General features: G+C 42.6%; 1 protein-coding gene and 1 long non-coding RNA gene across 6 annotated transcripts in view; one reads left to right on the top strand and one right to left on the bottom strand.

The window, feature by feature from the left end:
- Positions 1-18,631, top strand: part of KANK1 (KN motif and ankyrin repeat domains 1) — a 172,416-nt gene that overhangs the window by 73,166 nt on the left and 80,619 nt on the right. Inside the window, exon 1 of one of the 5 annotated variants that reach the window (XM_075931669.1) lies at positions 9,662-9,793. The exons of the other annotated variants lie outside the window; for them this stretch is intronic. The gene's annotated coding sequence lies outside the window, so the exon portion shown is untranslated. Of the gene's footprint in view, positions 1-9,661; positions 9,794-18,631 lie in introns of those variants that run through there. 5 annotated transcript variants of the gene reach the window in all.
- On the bottom strand, positions 1,066-10,982 carry LOC142829832 (uncharacterized). The gene is made up of 3 exons (XR_012904660.1): positions 10,820-10,982; positions 5,067-5,214; positions 1,066-2,073 (listed from the first exon to the last, which is right to left on the bottom strand). It is a non-coding gene; the product is annotated as an uncharacterized LOC142829832 (long non-coding RNA).

The raw sequence follows: 18,631 nt of genomic DNA, 5'->3' as shown, positions 1-18,631 counted from the left end.
CAGTGTTATTTTGAAATAACTGACATTATTCTGAAATAACATAGCCTACATCTATACTACAAGCAGTTATTTTGACATAATGTCAAAGTAATGGTAAGATGGAGGACTTCTTACTCTGACTCCTGTAACCCTCATTTTACAAGGAGTAAAGGAAGACAGAGGAAGAGTGGACAGAGCCAAAAGCCAAAATAAGCTATTTTGACTGAAGCTACACAATTGACGTAGCTGAAGTTGCGTAGCATATTTCGGCTTTAGCCCTCCTTTGTAGACATGCCCTGGGAGTTGAAAGATGGGGAAAGTGACAATATATAGAGACAGATCAATTCCTGCCATTCAGGGACATCAGATCATAATGCATCAGTTGCAGATTAGTTGAAAACCTGGTCCTGTTGATATCAATCGTTTTGCCATGGGAACAGGATTTAACTTTGTTTCTCACCAATATCCTTTCTATTTAAATTCATAGTGGTGGTGGTTTTATGTGGTAAGGATTTGAATAGGCAGTGTGAACAGAGGGGAGTCGGATGTCTTTTCTCAAATTGTATGGACATGAATCTACTGCATGTGTGCAAGCAGTGAGATAACAAATGTCCATGCTCTCTGGTTCTTAATCCCAGAGCATGGTGGGGTGGTTGTATGGGTGCAGCCTAAGTAGTTCCTACATGTTGGGGCTTGTACACTGAAGGAGAGAATGAGAAGAGATTCCTTTTCATAAAACCCAGGGCAGCAAACTGTATAACTACTTTCATGTTTTGTTTCAAGTTGAAAAAACAAATAACTGGCAGGTGTAACAAATTTGTTTTTTTTTTAACTACAGCTACTAAATGATTGAGTAATTAAGCACAATCTCCCAAGTGAAAAATAAATTTTGCTTAAAGTACTTTAAGCTTAATTTCACTGATTATTTTGTAGTAGTTGCTTACTAGTACCACATACCGTAAGTCTTTTTAATTATTGTCAAATGTTTTATTAGACATGACTTACTCAAATGTCAAGTTAGTGATACAGAGCAGAACTGATAAATAATGGAAAGCTATGTTAACTATTTCAGACTGCATTCAGGCTATTAGAATTCAGGTGTCTTTTAACCTAAAGCAGCTGCAGAATCTATTCAGCACCTCTAAACACTTCTAGAAAAACAGGCAATAATAAGTCTTAAATTGTGCCAGGCAACCATCAAAAAATAAATAAGTTTTGCACGTCACATTCTCTAACACAACAGTATCTTCAAAACAAGGGCTAGCTAATAATACAGCCAATACAATATATTTAATTAAAGATTTTAATTTTTAAACACACCATCTTTTAGAGTGTTCGGTGGAGGTGCAAAAGCAGTCTTGTGGAAATAAAGCTGGATTTAATTACAAGTGTCCAACTCTGGTGCTTGTATTTTACCAGGTAGTGGTTGTTTACCTGTATAGGGCATAGGTTAAGTACATAGATAATTCAAAATGTACAGCAATTATTCTCTATACACTTTAAATCGTTACATTGATTTTTATCTTAGAGCCAGTTAAATATACAGAAATAGTCCTATTTTCACGGAATAAAATCCGGCAAGTTTATTATTTGTGGGGTTCCTCATTATTCATAAATATTCCGATGTTTGCTGATTTCTTCACTGAGAATCATGAATTTTATTATAACTGATGATTCATTCACAAATATATACAGGAAATGCTATTTTCTGTTCATTTGCCTGTATATAAAGTTTGTTACCTCATCAGGTTGCAGAAATAACACAGTATGATTTTGATGACAAATAACACATATATATGAGCCAGAGGCTTAGCTTAAGCCAGACAAGTGAAGCATTTCTCATCCCCACTCTTCTAGCTCGCTTCTGATGATGGACTAGCTCCCTTGCTTAGAGAGCATCTCACTTTTGAAAGCAGGATTTGACACCTCTCTTCTGACTGGTATTTTCCATGCTCCAAACTCCATCAGTTACTCGGCTCATAGTTCTTAAGAGTCTGTCTCTCTATTCCTAGAAGCATTGTTTCAGCTTCGCAGACAGTCTTTCTGCTACTAAATGGAGTTTCCAGTTGTCACCAAAGGTTGCACGTCGAAATGCTGCTCATAAAATAGAATGGAATTCATAAGCTGACATTCCCCAAACTATCACATTAGTCTGATAGGCTATGTCTAGGCTACAGAGTTTTGTCGGAAAAACAGCCATTTTTCTGACAAAACTTGAGTTATGTCTACATTGCAAGCGCGTTCTTTCGACAGTAAATCGAAAGAACAGAGGGCTTTTTGTGCAATTGGTATTCCTCATTCTATGAGGAAGAAGCTTTTTTTGCGAAAGCTCTTTCGCAAAAAGGCATGTGTGGACAGGAAATAGGGAGTTTTTTCAGAAGAAAAGGGAAGAGGAAAAAGCACGGGTACCCTCGTGGCCATTGTGTCCAGAACAATCACTGCTTACATGCAAGATAGCATCCAGGCAGTCTGGATGCCATCTTTTGAAAAAGCGCATTATATTTTTGATGCGCTTTTGCAGTGTGGACGCGCTCTTTCGCAAGAAGTTTTTTCAGATGATCTCTTCTGAAAAAAACTTCTTGCGCAAGAAGCCTGTAGTCTAAATGTAGCCATAGTCTGCTCTCCAGTGTAACTTGACCAGCTGTAATCAAAACATTATTATTTCTGATCACTGTGATTACTCAGTTAAAGCATGATGTGTACCCTGTTCTGAATATCTTCCTGAATAACTAATTCTAAATTAGACAGGTAAGTAGTTTAGACAAAAGGCACCACCTGACCAGACAAAGATTAAAAAACTGAAAGTGGTACACATTTATTTATGTTCATGTACTTCTTCTGAAATGGATTATTATTGATGGGCTTCAGAGAAAAGAGGGATCTGAGTAGAGAAAGGGTAGTTTCTTGGTGCCTAGGGAAAGGGGAAGAAGTTTAAGATTAGGAGGTGGAATGGGCAAAGGACAACATTTAAGAGAACTCCATTCTCCATCAGTCAACAGTATTCATCATAGGTACTAAATTTACTAACACACACCCACGCTGAAACATCTTGTGGTGTTTTTCATTATATTATAAATACACCCCTGGAGTTCATATTTCTTGACAGAATTTTAGAGTCTGTTCACCTTCACTAATTATGTAGTTTACTTTTACTTTCTGTTTTTTCTCTGACTGGATAATGAAAATAGACAATTCAGTTTTCCTTTTGCTTATAATCAGTTTCTGTTTCATTTCACCGTGAGGTTCTCATCCACTAGCACAGTCTGCGATATCTGGGTTGCAAACACTACAGAAAAATATTTGCTTTGGGAAATAACTTTCTCTACAATTTTTTGTTTTTAAATTGAAAGCACTGCAGTTTGTCTCAGATCATAACATTTATGAACCCAAATGCAGAGCTACAATATGCTCTTTTCAGGGTCAAAAGTTTCAGTGAAAACATACTCCACCAAAGATAAATGAAAAAATGTAATCACTGTAATACAAGGTATTTAGGGTATTGGATAATAATTAGTTTACATAACTTGTGTAACCAATGCACTGTTTGTTCTCTAATTTAATTCAAAATAATTTTATTATGACCAAGAGAGGGGGCAGCTTATGGATAGTAACAGTGGCTATATTCTAATCCTTGCAAAAATAAACTAAATTTGCTGCAGTTTTGGCTCATTAAGACATATTTTTAGATAATGGAGTCTATAGAAAAGTGGTTCGATTTTTTTTTTCCCCCAAAAAACAGTTCTGTTTGCTTTTCACTGCGTCACATCCAGAAATTCATTTGGCAAGACTGATCAGACACCAGTTGTATGTGGAACTGAAACTTTTAACTGGAAGGAGCATGTGAGTTTCCTTGATGTGATAGTCACATTGTTGGAATGTGAGGCTTGTCAAGCATTCCGTGTATGGCTTGTAAAATATTCAGTTTATAACAGTAAGTAAGCTTTCTGTCCAAAAAGAAAGCTAGTTCCTACGCTGCCTTAAACATCTACTTGTTGTACTTTAAATGCTGCTTGAAAGATACTGGTTTTTTAAAGATTGACCCAGAAGAGCTGAGCAGCTATAATATGTGAGAAGTTGCTTGGCACCCCTGAAAATCAATCCTAGGTGTCCCCAGTTGAATACCTAAAATTAATGGACACTTCTTGGAAAAAGCTGGCCTAAATAATGTGTCCAAGACCACAAAATGAGACACATCTGAGCTTGGATTAGAACCAGGGCTGGACTGAGGGGTGGGCGAGCCAGGCAGCTGCCCAGGGCGCCAACCGATGGGGGGTGCCTAATGGCAACTGTAAGGGGTGTGTGGTGTCCCTTGTAGTTGCCATCAGGCGCCGTGCACCCGGCTCCCGCAGTGCCGGCCCCGTGGCGCCGGCCAGCAGCGCCCTTCCCCCCACGGCCGTGGGGTCCTGCATGGCCCAGCGTGCGTGCCAGCAGCGGTAGCCAGGCTGGGCAGCGCATGCGCCAAGCGTCTTGGGGGTGGGCCCGTACACCCTGGGGGGCGGGCCTGCGCACCACGGGTGGGCCTACGCATGCGCCATGCACCCGGGGGCAGCGCTGTGTGTCCGGGCCCGGGGCACCTAAATGGCTCGGGCCAGCCCTGATTGTGTGTTTCCAATTCTGTACTAAGTCCATCAGGTATGCTATTTAGCACTAGGAAGTTGGTTTTTTAATATCTTACTAAACTTTAACTTTCCTTGGAAATACCAATAAAGTGTTTATGAAAACTGAAATAGCTTAACTTCACCAGTAAGAAAACTTAAAAAAAAACCCAAAGCAAAACAAAACACCCAGACTATGCTCAGTCAGTCTTATCATTTAAAGAGCTTCCCTGTTAAATCTAAAGATTTCACCCTGGCCAGAAGATACCTGAATTTAGAGGGCAGTATGCTTTTGAAAACATTTGGCTACAACTTTCTTATGTATTCTAGTAGAAAGGGAGGAGAGGAGATAAACTATTTGTAACAGAGTAGTTAAGCATTTAAAACATTTTAGGAATTCGCTACAGAGAAATAGGCCCATGTTGTGTAAGGAAAATAATTTGCCCCAAAACTCAGATCCAGCTGAAATATATGCACAGCAACTGTACTGACCTGAACTAGACTTTATTGTGAATTTCCTGAAGTAGTTGCTTATGAGATGGTCTGAGTCAGGCCTTCACATTTTCACTAATAATCCACAGGAAACTTGGGTGTTCATGCATCCGGTAGTCACCTATTGTTAATGTTCTACGCAATATTTCTGTAAGTGAAAAGTGTGTTAGAACAGTATGTGGGTATTTGCAATTGGCTTTTTTGTTTTTCCAGTTGATATCCACTGACGAAATTTAAAAGAAATAGCTGAATAAGCGCTCAGACCCAGTCGTTAATAATGGTGTTCAAAACCAGAAAAAGATGCTTTATGTCAGCAAGGCACACCTGGCAACAGCGAAAAAAGTTCTCTTAATTTTTACTTACTATTTGTTGCATGCTGTACCTGAGAAGGCTGTTACTGAAAGATTAATGGGGAAAATATAGGGTCCCCCCACCGTTAATTTATTCTGTGCATTTGACAGCCCCTTGCTTTTTTTGTGCCTAACAGCTATAGTGGAGGGCATATTTTTTGGGGAAAAATAGTTGTGAAATGATAGAAATCAAAGGTAGACGTAATATCAAAAATTACTTTTTAATTCAGGTTTTGAAATTGGCCAGGTTTCAAGTTGACTCTGTCTATTTCATCTCCTGGAGCTTGCTTGTTTCTAAGGTTCAGTTCATCTGCTATTCAGCAGAGGCTGATAGCGCTGCTTGTAGTTGAAATTGCCCAGCATTTTCTGATCTAACACTATTTTTAGTTGCCTATAATTCTGCCAAACTTAAAAAATTCTGGTTCAATTTTTCCATGCTGTGTATTGGTTTCAAGCCAAATTTTTCTAGACGGTTTTAGGTAAAATAGTTCAGAACAAAACTTGCCCGTATTTGTTTTAAAAAATAAGAAGTTTGAGAAACTGTAGTACCTTCATGTTTTGTAGAAGGGACCTTATATTTGGTACAGGGGTCCTCCTGGTGTCAGTGATGTGGCTTCCCATGAAAGCCATGAAAAGAGGATATCAATCTTATTCAAATTTGACCCAGTTACGAGCCTCTGAAAATTACAGGTATAGACTTCAGTGTCTGTACTTAGCATGCAGTCCAGGGCTTTAGAGGCTGGCTACGACTTTCCCTGCAGTTGCTCCTCCTGGTGCCAGAGGCAGGAACTGAAAGTACTGCCCTGGCTGGTGGTCAGGTGGTCAGGAGGTAGAAAGATGCATCAGAAGTTGAATGCAGAGGTGAGAGGAATTGGTTATGGAGAAGGGTTGCAGGAGCAAGAGATGGGAATGTAAATGGGAGAGTAGGAGCTGAGGGATACATAAGTAGGGAAAGAGTATGAATAAAGGGGGAGGGGCAATGACAAGAGAACACTCCTCCCACACCTTGGAATCAAACCTGCAGTCCTGAGTCTCTACAGCAGGGCTACTCAACTTTGGAAGCCCTGGGGGGCACAAATGATACAACACATGCCACAACGTAAGTGCACGTTTATATGCAAATATATGCAAATAGCTTCTTTCACACTGATGGGCATGAAGACAAATATTAAGCCTTACGCCGGGAGAAGTGCACAAAGTTTCCTCCGCCCTGCCAGGTGCACCTAGCACTTTGAAGTGCCACACGCTCCTGGCAGGGTGGGAGGAGACGTCACGTGCTCCCTGCCTGCAAGCCCCGATTGGCCTGGGGATGGGAGGAAGGCACGAAGTTTCCTCCACTCTACTCCCTCCCTGCAAAGAATGAGCAGCACTTCGAAGAGCCGCGTGCTCAGTGCAGGGTGGGGGCAGGGCAGAGGACGCTCTGTGCGGTCCTCTGCCCCCAAGCTCTGATTTGGGCCCCCAGACAAAAATTATTGCCCACCCCTGCCTAAGATAATGGCTGGCTATTGCTCCAAATGCTCTCCTCCTTGGACCACCACAGAGTTTTTGGATCTTATCAGTGTGTGAGGAGAAGAGTCTATGCAGTCCCAGCCGCGAGTGACCTATAGGAACCAGGACATGTATGGCCACATTTCTCAATCCTTGTGTGAGCGAGGTATGATTGGGACACACCGCAATGCAGAGCAGAGATAAAGGAGCTGAGGCAGTCCTACCATGAGATGAAGGAGGCAAACCATCCTTCCCATGCTGCGCCCAAGACATGCTGTTTTGATAAGAAGTGGGGCACCATCCTGGGAGGCAACTCCATCTCCACAGCCAATAATCCTGTGGATACTTCCAAATATAGGGGTCAGCAGAAAGAGGACTTAACCTGGAGGATGAAATGGTAGATCTGGCTGAAGATGTGGGGATCACAGCAGGGTCACCCAGTGTGGCAGGCAGCCAGGAACTCTTCTCAAGATCCGAAGCGAATGGCAATTCTCAGTAGCAACTGAGCAGGAAGCAAGGGAAGAGACGTAGGGTATGTCACTCGGCTTGGGAAGTGCAGGCGGGGGGAAGTAGGTCACAGAAAGGTGGGAGGATGACCATGATTCACAGTGATCAGTAAAGGCAAACTTTTGCAATAGTACAATGACTTTATTTTCTGTTCTACAACCCATGGTAATCACTCAGGCCCCAGGTACAGGCTGTTCCATCCCTTTCTTTCATGGGAATGCTTTGCTTGGGATGAGGAATAGGATGCAGCAGAGAAGCAACCCCAAAAGAGAGACATTTCAGCGCCCCTCATTGCCAAAGTGGTTCCTCAAAGTCTCCCTGATGTTAATGGCTGCCCTATGGCCATAGTTTCTGGCTGCTCAAACTATGCGCTCAAACATTGTGCCTCGGTGCTCCACCCATAAGCAAACAGTTCACCCTTATTTTCACACACATTATGCAAACAACAGCATGTGGCTATAACCATGGGGATATGATCCTCCATAAGGTCTTGCCTGCCATAGAGACATCTCCATCTTCTTTTCAGTCTACCAAGGGCACATTCCGCTACCATGAGCACCGGCTCAGCGTGCTTTCAAACTGCTCCTTGTTGCTCTCCAGGTGCCCAGTGTAAAGTTTAATGATCCAGGGTTGTCAGGAGTAAGCTAGGTCACCAGAACTACTCTGGGCATTTCCACATCTCCCACTGTAATCTTGTGGACTGGAATGAAAGCTCCCACCTGCAGCTTTCTGTACAGGCCCGTCTTCCTGAAGATGCCTGTGTCATGCACCTTTCCAGACCGCCCCATATTTATGTCTGTGAAATGCCCACAATGATCCACAAGTGCTTGAAGCACCATTAAGTAGTATCCCTTCCAGGAACGGCCCGAGGCGGGCAGCAGCAGCTGGCATCCCAGGCAGAACGTGCAATCGGCGCCCCTGCCTGCACGGCCATCAGTGAAGTGACATCATCATTGGGCGCCCCAGGCGCCCCGTGATGTCATCATCGGTGCTCCAGGCGCCCCATTGAAGGTGGCACCGTAGGCGACGGCTGAGTTGGCCTATAGTCACGGGCCGCCGCTATCCCTTCATGTTGATGTCCTCTGTGGCAAAGTGGGCGGGCATTACAATTGGAATATATGGGCCATTGATGAACCCACCACAGTTTAAAAACAGCCCATCTCTGCAAAGCCAGCCACTATGTCATCCACATTTCTCATTCCACAGCAATATATGACACTTGCAGAAGCGCAAGATGTAGACTTCCCCACCCCAAACTGATTTGCAGCAGACCCGTAGCAATTGGGAGCTGCCAGTTTCCACACAGTGATTGCCACATGCTTCTCCACTGAGAGGGCAGTTCTCATTCAGGTGTCCTTGTGCCGCAGTTCAGGGGCCAGTTCAGCACACAGCTCCAGGAGGTTGCTTTACACATCCTGAAATTCTGTAGCTACTAGTCTTCATCCCACACCTGCATGACAATGTCATCCCACCCTTAGTTCTGATCTCCCCAGCCCTGCACAGGTGCTCTGACAGCCAAATGCAATGTCAGGTTGCTGCTGTCCATGTCACTCACAGTATTGTCCTCCTGTGACTCTTCTTTCTCTCTCAGTAACTTCAACAATAACTCTGCTGTAATGTGTGATGGCCTCATGACACTGAACACAGCACAGAAGAGAAGTGCAGGATCCATGGATTTCTCACACCAGATGCTAGAGAGCACAGCAAAGACTGAAAGTTTCACAAATGGCTCAAAAGGGAGCCAAAAGCTCCTGGAGGGCTGGGAAAGAAAGCAGAGCCTGATGGGATGTTTTTCACATTCCCAAGATACACTGCTCTCTGTTCCACATTCCCACAGTGCCTAGCAAAAGAAGGTATCGCCAGGCACTGGCGGATGCATACCCAGAATGCATCACTCAGTCTGTGGACGAGGAAGCTAAAAATGTGGCCATGATCTGGTGAATGATGGAGCCAATGTAAATGCTCTTTGGTTACTTTTTTAGGAGGGGGGCAATTTCTGCATGTCACCATTAATTTCGTTGCCAAAACTTTGCAGTTTTGGCATACCCTTTTTTGGGGGTGGGTGGGGAATGGGGATAGTGTAAATTCAGGAGCATTTTCAAAGCGGTTTAGTTATGTAAATGCCATCTGCTGTTCCTAATCTTGGCCTCTCAGGAGGTAAAAGCATTACTTCACTTCCTCATGGAAATAGAACTTGCGTGTATCTCCTTATAGGTGGTATGCTGTAGTTATCATATGATGACTTTGGCTAAACTTAGATAGGGGTCAGTGCTATCTTTCAGTATTTTAGGAGCTTTATTTTGGTTTGTGATCCTGGTAGCTTTTACTCCTTCCTGATAATCCTCTATTTTTATATGTCAAAATTCAATTTGATGGCAGCAGGTAAGAAACTTAACTGAAATTTGTTCATGTCTGAGTGACCTTTATCTTTTGCATAGAAGGTATTTTTACATTTCCCTTCCACATCAAATGCTGTAAAACATGAATCTGCTTTGAAAGTAAAGACTTAAATTGTAGTCTTTCTATAAAATATGGTCTGCTTAATTTTCTGAAGCAGAAAAAAATGAATTCAGGCTGTAGTAGATGCAACACTCACAAATATTAAATATGCTCTGTATTGCTTTCTCCAAAGCAGGACTTGTTTGAGTGATTTTAGGAATTTTTTCCCTCCTTTCTCCATTTCTCTGTTTGTCTTGAAAAAAACAAATGTTGTTCTTACTACTTAGTTCTTTCTTAGTTATTTGAGGGAAAATATGTTGTCATATTTATAGGCATACATGGGTGATACCTTAATTTTGTGCGTGGATATATATAGACCATACTTATTCAATAATAAAAAGAGAGGTACTTCAGGAAAAAAGACTGCAAAATATCAAGATAGTCAGAAGCCAAAAATAAACTTTATGAAAATTATAATGATTCTCCTCTTCCTCCCTCCAGTTTTTAATTTTATGTTACAGTTGTTGTGGTACATCTGCATGGGACCTGATCAAAGACCACTGACATCAGTAGAAGATTCCCATGGATTTCTATGGGCTTTGGTTAGGTCTCATAAGATCAGCTTATGTAGTGTAAATAATATTTTAAAATTAAAATTTAAAGCTTCTCTAGGCAATTTAAATTGAGAAAAAAATTGTCCAAAGCTGTTTAAGTGACTGGTTAAGTACGAAAATTGATACTTTTAACCTTCACTGTTTATATTTAGAAAATGCACATTGTACCTCTGTTACTTATGCTCAGTAAACTATAAACTGAATAAAACAATTGTACAGTCTAGTACTGCAGCCAGCATACTGTATTCAAAAATTAGAAGAAAAATGCAGCAAGAATACAAGCAGCATTTGTAATTTAAAGTATCTTACTAATGGAATTCCTTTTGCTACATAGAGTAAACAAGTATAAATATACTTATGGTAGTGCAGATTGAAATCCATGGTCCAGGATTCTCCGGTTCGCTGACATCGGACCACGGATTTTGCTGGGCCAGAGAGCCCCAGCAACAGAGGTTGCCAGCGGCTGGGAGCTCAGCTGGCAGGCAGCCTAGAGGGCCTGTGGCCTGCTGGCAGGGAGCCCAGCCAGTGGCCAGCAACCAGAGCAGGGCCAGGTGGGCAGCCCTGGCAGCTGAGAGCGGAACTCTTGCCTACCAGGGACGCAGAGCCACTGCTGGCTGGGGACAAAGAGCCCCTGCTGGCCATGAGTGTGGAGTTGCCGCTGGCCAGGGAAGCCCCGACTAGTCAGGGGCATGGAGAAGTTGTCAGATGGGGGAAAAGGAGCCCTGCTGGTTGGAATGGGGTGGGAGCCAGGGATAGAGCCCCACCGGCAGTCAGGTGCAGTGTTCTGCTGGGCTGGTGGTCAGGACCCGAGCCCTAGGAGAGCCCATGGCCTGACCACCCTTGCTCCAGCAAACTTTCTCCGTCAGGACCAATCAGGTCCTGAGGGTGCCGGAACAGCTAAGTCCAACATATAACTGTGTGGTAAAAGTTTCTTATACACCTGAGTGGCATTATTCTTCCTGAAATTAAAAAAGCAGGCTTAGACACTGCGCTCCCTCTTTCTCTATGGCAAAGAAGTTTGAATATATTAAACCCAGCTCCTGTGACCATTTGCATGTGCTCGGTTTTTACAGGATTGAATCTAAAACTGTAAAAGTTTGTAGGACAAAATAGCTTTACAGATACATAGCTATTCATTTAACAAGATAAAACAAATAGCACAGAAGCTGTCAGAGAACTATACAGAATAGCTTGGGCCAAACAAACCCAGACGTTTCATTTTCTTTTCCTTTGGTATCTTGGCCCAAACAGTAGGAAAATTTAAATATATTTTTGCCTGAGTTTGAATCAGCAAAATCCGGCAGAAATATGTAGTTAAAATAAAGTTAAATATCAGCAACCATGACTCTGGCATGATCTTTAATAAGCATAAAATAAATCAACATTTCCCCACCTCTGTATATGATTTTTACTGCTGTATTTCTTGTATTTGGCATAGGAAGTACAACAAACACTGTGGCAAATGTAAACTGCCTAGGGAGGTGAATGGCTTTTGTACTTTGCACTTTGTACACAGAGCGTGCTCTGTTGGTTTGTCTGCTGTTGAAACTGTTGCTTGTGCAGGAGCAATTCCAAGGAACTGTCAGCTGATGGCTTAATTCCTGAGGTATAAAAGAAAATCGCTTTTGGGGTGGAAAAGCATAGAAAAGAGTTAAAATATTTTGTAATTATATTTGCTAATTCCTTGTTTATAATGCATTGTAATAGAATGGAAAAGGTTTGGTTCAGATGGGATGCAGCTTCTGATGTATAAAACACATAATGCACTCAATCAAAATGGAAGGTGAAAGTTTTTTGTCCATACTGCCTTTGAAACTTAGACTCTTGTCTACTTGTTACAAAGGAATCAGTGGTATTAGTTTTGCACTCTTGAGAAGAATGCTCAATTGCCTTGAATTGCAAGGTAGCCTTAGAAATTTTAGAAACAGAGATAACATGATCAATACATTACAGACTTCTGACTTAGTTCCTGAAGGAAGGTCAGTATAACTTATTTTTGGTCAGTATAACTTGCTATTTTATGTGCATTCTCAGTGCATTGGGGAAATGTAGATAGGCGCAAATTAATATTTTGTCAATACTTTTTACTTTTCCAAGGCAGTACAACCATTGAAAGTAATATGTTAAGGAAAAATCTTCAATTAAGAGGAAATAGCCACAGAAGTTTTAAATCCTTTTCTCAGTAACTGAGCTGGTGGAAAATCCGGCTAGCGTTCAGTAATGCTTGTACTTCCTTGATGACAGAAACAGAAGTGAAAGTGACGAGTGCTGCCAATCAATGTGCTTGCTCCTCCCTGCCCCAGTATCTTTCAAACCAGAGCATTGCTAACATAACAAACAGAATAAATACAAAATAAAAACCTCATCAAGAAGCACAATGCCAGCTAAGTGTCAACAGCACTAAAAACTGAGCTCCGGTATGGGAACAAAGAGCCAGCTGTAATACAGGAGAATCTTTCTAAATCACCCTACCCTTTGTCACTAACCTTGGTTCAGTGGCTAGAATCTAAACATGTTCCAAATTTTATTTCCATTTGGGATTGGAGCGAGTCAAAGATGTTTCCCTGTTTCGTTCCCAACAGCTTTGTTGAGAAGGGGGCAAAGTGTGAAGGAGCCTGGGCTTTAGTTATCATTGATTCATCCAGTGAGTGGTCAGTAAGCACTGCTGCTGCCTCCGGTAGGAATTCACTCCCTGCTGCTACACTGGATTTACTTTGGATGGGATTTCAGTAGTGCTCTTATTGTAGGGAGCAGAGAGAGGGGCTGTTAGCTTTTGGAGGGAGCTAGCTTTTTAGTGTGGAATAAGCACAGCAAAGAAAATTATTCCTCTGCTCAGGCATCCTGAATAGTTTGGAAAGACAGATTAATGGCGTATTTTGTCATGTGAGCAACGTGACTATTAGTGAAGCCACCCTCCCTTGTTACTAAAAATATTCTGTTTATTTTTAGTATTGTACATAATACAAAATTGTCTATCCAGAGAAGCCAATAATAAATCACTTGGCAGATTTTATTGCTTCACAGTTGTAAAAAAATAAACTCTAGGAGCATTTTTGAAAGGAAAAACAAAATCCCCAAATGTATTATGTAATCTCTCTATATTTTTTCCAGGATACCATTAGTGGAGTGTAATATTTGCATCATACTATGAATATCACAGAGATACTTTATTGATTTTATTGTAATGTTCTTGTAGCAAAATATTGAATGGGGGTGGAGGAAACAAAGCCAAAGATGGTTAATTTGTCACATTATGGCTCCTGTATTGATGTGTGAGGTTTTGGCAGCAGTTACCTGGATTGCTATGTATTTCAGTGTGCTGCAATGTGACCTTTAGAGTTAAACTTCAGTTAGGAAATAGGTGTCTGATTATAGCTTGGAATGTGCAGTGAGATACATAGTGAGCCTTCCAGATAAAGGCTATTTGCTCATGTCAGCATACAGTTGTAGCGTTGGCCCATGCACACTTTGCATGGAAGTCTAGTTTATTGGCACTTGAGTGCTGACTTTCCTCCTTAAAAGAGAGCGTTCCTGTGCTACGGACCTCAGTCCTGCAAATGCCAGTTTTATGTGCATAAAATTAAACACCTGTGTGTCCCTGAAGTAGAAATTAGGGCGTATTTAGCTCACTGTTATCTTTTGTTCTCAATAAAAGAATATCTTTTATAAATGCCAAACACAAATTTTGTGTATGCGGTCAGTGAGAGTATCTGCTGTTTTTGGAGGGAAGGGTATTCCTTTAATAATACACTGCACAGTGGCATTGTATTTCCCAGCAGTGACTGAGTTTCAGGGGGAAGACAGGAACAGAAAGAACTTGGGTGTCTTTCCATACCACTGAAAAATTGGAGCATTTCAAAATTGTTGTAAAATACAGGCTACAAAAATAATATAATGTTACAACTGTGCAAACACTCCCTTTGAAAATGCCTAGAACCTTTCTCAGTCTGTCCTGCCCGGCTCCCTGTTGCAGATATAATGAAACGCTACATACCATTCAAGAGATTAGGAAATTCATTCACAACAGGCATGGCATCCAGAGCTCTAATCTAGGGCTCAGAGATGAAAAATTAGTTGAACCTAGGGGGTGTCTCTCAGCTTGTTATTGTCAGTTTAGTTCTGTATTGAACTGAAAAGGGTATTTTTGGAATTGATACAAAAACTGCTCTCCCTGTCTCCAAATAGCTGCAGCAAAGGACTGCACCTGTGCCTCTGTTGTTCCTGTGCTGAAACTTCTGGGAAAGCAGCAGAGCCGGTCTTAGGGGGTGGGCAAGCTGGGCGGTCGCCCGTGGCCACCAAAATGTGACACAATGAATTGTATATATAATGGGAAAAATTGCATGAGCTGTGGCCAGATATTTTTCATGTTTTCTCAGCAGCAAAACTGCCCAACCCACCCTGCCCAGCGCTCTGCCCTGCACTGAGGCTGCTTCTCACTCTCCGGTGCCAGGAACCCGCCTCTGGCACCCCACATCTGCGGCTTCCTCCCCACCAGACACTCCCGGGAGAGTCTCATATCTCCGGACATCTCCCCCTAGTGTCTGTATTTCCCTGGAAGGTGGGAACCCTATTAATTGCATATAAATCACTGTGGCAATTTTTCGTCGCCTTTCTTCGAAGAGCAAATCCATCAACCACACTAGATAAGTTCTCATTCTTCAGAAGTGGTATCAGCGGTCTCTAATCCTTTTAAATGAAAATGAGATACAATGCCGTGGCAAGGAATTTTGTCACCCAGGGCGAGACCAAACCTTAACTGTCTTTAATAATTAATATATCTATAAAAATAATTTGAAAACGCTTCTTTAAAATATTTCATTACCGTATATCAAACTCATAGGTCAAAGAATGTTTTTCAAATATTCAGGCTAACATGGCCCTGAAAAGCAGAATGCTGCGGTGAGTGTCCTACTAGTGTGGAGAAGCAGGCGAGGTCAGAGCAACAGCACAATCCTGCAGGGGGATTTGAAACTTGGGACACCCAGGGCATGTCTGCACTACACGGAAGATTGACGCTTCCGCGGTTGATCTTCTGGGGTTCGAGTTAGCGGATGTAATATAGATCAGCTAGATCAAACTCAGGGCGTCCCCATCGGTGCCAGTACTCCTTCTCCTCATGAGGCGTAAGGGAAGTCAACAAGAGCATTTGCTCTCATAGGTCTCTGGCTGTGTGAATGGCACGGAAATGGGATGTAAACTATGTCAACTTCAGCTACGTTAATTACGTAGCTGGAGTTGCGTATCTTACTTTGACCTTCCCATATAGCTCAGACCAGACCTTATGGAGTGGGGCAGTACAGGGTTCCTGCAACCCTATGCTGAATTTAAATGCCTGATCTCTCAGAAGCAAAATAGCTATGCAGGAAGACAATGTATGCTCAAGTGTGTTGGTGGTGGAGGATATGTAGCTAATTTAGCTAGTACCAAAGGGTTAATTTAGCTAGTACCAAAGGGTTAATGGTGCTACAGCTATTGAAAAGAATGTGGGTATCAACCTAAAGAAGTATCCACGTGCATCAAACAATCAATCCATTACTACACCATAAACCTTTCTTGGCAAGATGGGGAGAGCATGAGCTAGAACTGAATGTGGCCTCTGCCTCCCAAAACACAGGTTTTTATCACTTGAGTTAAGTGGAAATCTCACTGCAAACATTAGAAGTAAGTTCCTTTACCTCTTGTGTGGCCAGCCCCTGGAGAGTAACCTCGTACTCTTTTAATGGAAAGCCAAGTCCAATATTGCACATTGCATGCTACCTGCCTTATCTGGGTCAGTTCTATTTGTCCCTGTAGCCGTGAAGGGTGATAATGTAACTCGTGGGTGAAGCTGAGGCACGCAGATATTAGGAAGTTGGCAGCTCCTTTATTCAGTGTCCCATTAAACCTAAGCATGGCAAATACAGCTGCAGTCTCCCAGCTGTGCTGAGCTACAGTTGCTTCCAGGCTGTAGCCTGTGTCAGCTCTGGATGGAAACCCTAAGGGAGGGGCTGTAACTTGTCACATGCTCATTAACTGAAGACCGTTTTGAAAGTACTGTGTGGTGGCAAACAGGTTGGTCAATTAAGACTTGATCAATCCCACTACCCCCAAAATAAACACGTGTGCGCCATATACAGGCTGTGGCACTGGAATACCTGCTGCACAGGAAATTCTGGAAAACCCCACTCGTCCAGGCTGAGTAGAAATTTTACCTGAGTATATGGGGTTGAGGAGCTGCTTGCTCCTTCCTTGGTGGGGCAGGGGAAGGCGTGAACTTCATGGTCTTTGAGCCTCTTGCTCTTGTTTGGGGTGCAGGGAGAAGGGAGGGAGTAAACGCTGAATGGGTATTTTACATAAAGGGAGGAGAGGGAGAGCAGAGCAGGTATTGCTTTTCTTGTACAGGATGGGAAGCTATGCATAACTCAGCTGGAAGACTGAGGGTCTCCTCTGTATCCAGGAGAGAGGTAACCTAAGAGCAGGCTGCATGTGTCTGTGGGGTACTGGAGCCCCGTATTCAGTAATAGTGGCAGTGGAGTGGGTGGTGGTGTACTGTTTCTTTAAATGTGCATCAGGAAACCAGATGAGGGGTGCGGCTTGGGGTTTGGAGGGGTTCTGGGCAGGAGCTTGGCACTGAAACAGGGAGACAGCAGCCTTAGGGCTAATACTGTCACTCTTATTCCAAGTGTTCCATGTTCAGTATTGGAGGAAAGCGATTCTTGGTGATTTCCTTTTATCACTGCTGCAGAAAGACTCTCGATCATTGATTTGATGGGGAGTTTAGACCCAGATTGTATTAATGTGGAGAGTGACATGGGATACGTTGGAGGGAGCTCTCCGAGTTTATTTGAACTGACGGGGAGAAAAATTGATGGGGCTGCAGGGGGAGGGTTAAGAGGAGCAGTGCTGAAGAAGTGCTGGGTGACCTAGAGAGACATGGCTTTGAAGGTTGTTGCTTTAGGTATGGTGATGGAGCTAGAACTTCTCACCTGGCAAAGTAGGTTATTCCTTGGGCAAGAAGTTGTTGGACATTCTCAAGCCCACAGAGATTAGTCACCAGAAGAGCTATTCTGTTAAATTAACTGCTGTGACTGTCATGCCATATTACAATTAAAAGATTCTACTGCCACTGCTTTTAGCAGCTTCTCAGGACTCCTTTTCTGTTGCCTAACTTCCTCTCCAGAGGGGTTACAACTGTATAGAAACATAGAACATTAGAACTGGAAGGGAACTCGAGAGGTCATTGAGTCCATTCCCATGCCCTCATGGCAGGACTAAGCACTGTCTAGATCAGTATTTCTTAAATTTTTTAAGACCAAGGAACACCAAACAATTTTTTTATATGGGGGGGGGAGGGTCGCAGAGAAATTTAGTGAGGAAAAAAAAAAGGTCGCCTGCCCCTTTAAGGGTGGCCATTTTTAATTCTGTTGTTCTCCCCGCCACACCTCCGACCGCCTCGCAGCACACCAGTGTGCCGTGGAACACAGTTTAAGAAACACTGGTCTAGATCATCCCTGACAGTTGTCTGTCTAACCTGCTTTTAAATATCTCCAGAGATGGAGATTCCACAACCTCCCTGAGCAATTTATTCCAGTGTTTAACCACCCTGACAGTAGCTCCCCTGCTACAGTTTAAGCTCAGTGCATCTTCTCCTATCATCAGAGGCCAAGGAGTACAATTTCTCCCCTCCTCCCTGTGACACCCTTTTAGATACTTGAAAACTGCTATCATGTCCCCTCTGTCTTCTCTTTTCCAGACTAAACAAGCTTAATTTCTTCAGCCTTGCCTCATAGCTCTTGTTTTCTACACCTTTAATCATTTTTGTTGCTCTTCTCTGGACTGTCTCCAATTTCTCCACATCTTTCTTGAAATGTGGTGTCCAGAACTGGACACAATACTTCAACCGAGGCCTAACCAGTGCAGAGTAGAGCAGAAGAATGACTTCTTGTGTCTTGCTCACAACACTCCAGTTAATGTAGGCATCTTTTGAGACTTTAATAAAGGGGGCACCCACTGCATGATATCTAACCCATAATACTTCTCACAGATGTGCCATTTTATACAAAGGTTCACCTAAAGTTCAAGATCCGGACTTGTTAGAGTTAAGTGTCTCTATTTCGCAAGGATTGGCCTTAAAATTCTGGACAGTACATCCATAAGTAATTGCCAAAGTTGCTTTAATGAGCTTAAC

The sequence above is a fragment of the Pelodiscus sinensis genome, chromosome 6, assembly GCF_049634645.1.
Source record: "Pelodiscus sinensis isolate JC-2024 chromosome 6, ASM4963464v1, whole genome shotgun sequence".
NCBI lineage: Eukaryota > Metazoa > Chordata > Testudines > Trionychidae > Pelodiscus > Pelodiscus sinensis.
This window is presented reverse-complemented; position numbering and strand designations above follow the sequence as displayed.